The sequence below is a fragment of the Phoenix dactylifera genome, chromosome 2 (genome assembly GCF_051530095.1).
Source record: "Phoenix dactylifera cultivar Ajwa chromosome 2, Ajwa_hap1_PhDact_Kaust_v1.1, whole genome shotgun sequence".
Lineage (NCBI taxonomy): Eukaryota > Viridiplantae > Streptophyta > Magnoliopsida > Arecales > Arecaceae > Phoenix > Phoenix dactylifera.
In genome coordinates, this window is record NC_143191.1 from 47421732 (window position 1) to 47425000 (window position 3269).

Genomic DNA, 3269 nt, shown 5'->3' on the forward strand with positions numbered 1-3269 from the left:
TATTATCCTATGTTTATACGTAGATGACATTTTAATTTTTGGTAGTGAACATGTCACAATTTTTGAAGTAAAGAAATACTTAAGTGATAATTTTGACATGAAAGATCTAGGGTTAGCTAAAGTAATCTTAGGAATCAAAATTAGAAGGACACAAAATGAGATTGTTCTAAGTCAATCTCACTATGTTGAAAAAGTGTTAAAAAAATTTGGGTACGAAAATTACAAGCCAGTTGGCACCCCATATGATCCTAGCATAAAATTAAAGAAAAATAGTGGGGATAGTGTTTCCCAATTAAGGTATTCTCAATTAATTGGAAGTCTTATGTATTTATCTAACTGTACAAGACCAGATATCTCCTATGCTGTAGGAAGACTAAGTAGATACACTAGTAATCCCGATAAAACACATTGGAATGCAATAGAAAGGCTTCTTAAATATTTGAAGGGTACCATTAACTACGGGATATACTATTCTGGTTTTCCTACTGTACTAGAAGGGTATAGTGATGCTAACTGGATTTCTGATTCCGAAGACACAAAGGCCACTAGTGGATTTGTCTTTACACTAGGTGGTGGTGCAGTCGCTTGGAAATCTTCCAAGCAGACCTTGATTACTAGATCCACCATGGAGGCTGAGATGGTTGCCTTAGAGTTAGCTGGTGGAGAAGCAGATTGGCTTAGGGGTCTGTTATCAGATATCCCCATGATGGATAAGCCTATTCCTGCTATTCTAATTAACTGTTATAATCAGGCGACTATAGCAAAAGTGAAAAGTAAAAATCACAACTCGAAGTCGTCTAGGCATATTGAGCTTCGATATAAAATTTTAAGGAAGCTCACCTCTACTGGAGTTATAACTTTAAGTTATATTAAATCAGTGGAGAACTTGGCAGATCATCTGACCAAGGGCTTGTCGAGAGGACAAGTTCAATATGCTTCGAGGGGGATGGGTTTAAAGCCTATTTTTGAGTCACCGTCAGCGGCAACCCAACCTATCTGACTGGAGATCCCAAGATGTAGGTTCAATGGGACAAACAAGCTGACTGAGTGGTTGGTAGGAGCACCAAATTTAAAGTGAACTCAGTTCACTACCCATCTCTATGGAGCAGGTGCTCAACTGCACTAGACAGGAGGATGGCGTAATGCCTTAATGATATCAAGGCTATTATAGCAAGGTATAGAGTTGCAGTATACCCTTGGAGATATCACCGATGTGAGTGTGACTGTGGGGCCGCAGTCAAATAGAGAATTAAGGCTTGTTCTCTAAGAGACACTCTCAAAACAAGATACCTGCGCACGGCCGTAATGCGCTACCCCGATGGAACTCACATGCAGGGTCAACTCTTAGTTGTTCAGTATTTTAAAATCTATATATAAAGTCCAAGTTCAAGACTTTGTTCACTTCGGACCGGTGTGGATGGCAAAATACCAACTAGATGAAGGTTCAAGTCCGAAAGACACCTTTCATCGAAAGCTAAGTGTACTGAATGCTCGTACTTTGAATTTTTCAAAATTTTGACATTTTCAAAATTATCTCAAATTTTTTTTTCCGAAATTTCAAAATGGTGGGGAATGTAAGAGGTTTTGAATTTGAAATTTGAAACGGTTGTGAACCGTTTCTCCCCATTTAAACTCATTTAAAGCCATCCTAAATGCAATACAAACGTTGGGCTCCAACGTTGATCCAGATGGGAGAGAGAGGAGAGCTCTCTCACACTCATTAATTCCTTCTCTTCACATCTGTTAGAGGGCTTTTTTCCTTCTACGGTTTTCCTTGCTTTTTCTGATTTTTTTTTTTTTGGCTTTCAAGTGGTGAGGGGAGAAGACAAGAGGGGTTATCTTGTGGTTGGCCTCCTCTTCGCCGATCACTCTTTATCTTTTGGCTTTGAATCAGTTTTGTACGAGCATACAGAAAAATCCCTGCGGAGTTCAAGAGATTTTGTAGTACTGTGCACGTCTACAAAATCAACGGTCCGTTGTATCTTGGGAAGGGATCGCCAGAATCCGGTGCATATAAGGAGGCGAATCTCTTTCAAAGACAGTGACTACACGCCTCGGACCGATCTACAGGTATTATCTATTTTATTTTGGATCTAAAGAAAACGACATCAAAGAGGTACGCATTGGAATCAGTTGTTTCAGTGATATTAAATTATTTAAGTTTTATTTGAGTTCTTTGAGTTGATTACTACAACATCGATGGAAATCTCAGCTTGTTTGCCATGCAAAGCAAAAAGGTTGGATGGAGGTCGCTACCTCCACGGTGATGATCCGGTGGCTATTGCACTTGATCGATAATGGCTCCAACACCTAATTAAGTACTTCCGAGTGGATGGTGGATGGTGGAGGTGCTGCTCAGACCCATGCTCTGACACTAGATCGGACTTGGAGCAGCAAAAAGAAGGAAATTCGCCCACTGGAGCATGTGCGGCGAGGGATCATCCGATACTTAAGTCAAATATGGCTCTCAGAGAATAGGAGGCGAAAGAGCAATAGAAAAGCAGCGTAAAAGAATAAAAAGGATAGTTACCTCACTACAAGAAAATACACTTTCAACGACCACTTTCGGCGACTAAATGAATAATGGTCGCTGCAAATAAGGCTATCTGCGACCAACATCCTTGTTAATTACTGAATAATTATCCTACACCGACTAAATACATATTTGATCACGGAAAATCAAAACCAAGTTGGCGGGGTGGAGGTAAAACGTTTGGGAATGCAATATATAGCCAAAGGCTCGAGCTCACACTAAGTAGTTTGGGCTCGCACGTTGGCCATTATGGTAACTACTCGTGTATCTCACTCGTTTAATCATATATGTCTGACTAGATCATGCCAATTGCTCAACGATTGCATTTGTTTGGAAACAATTTGCGATCACGACCGAGCTGCCAGCTGGAGGGAGAGCTTGAAACCCAAAAGCCTTTCTGCATGCCTTGTGGGTCGGTCATGACAAGCTTTGAATGGTCAACTGCAGTTAGGTGACAAGCTTTTGTTGATCGATTTGCCTCATCAGCTAATGTTGGTTTCAAGATTGGTCAATACCCAAAAAAACACTTTAATTGTCTATTTGTTGTCAATAGCAAATGAACTAAATGGCACAGCGATGGGCACACGGGAAAAGTTCCTTCTTCAAGTATTACCTAGAATTGTGTAGAACTTGCCCCAAAATAATTTTAACTAAGAAAGATAGCGGAGCTGAGGGATGGATCAGATCGCTCTCTTGAGATGATACATGCCATCTTCGCAATTTTTTGATGCAGCAG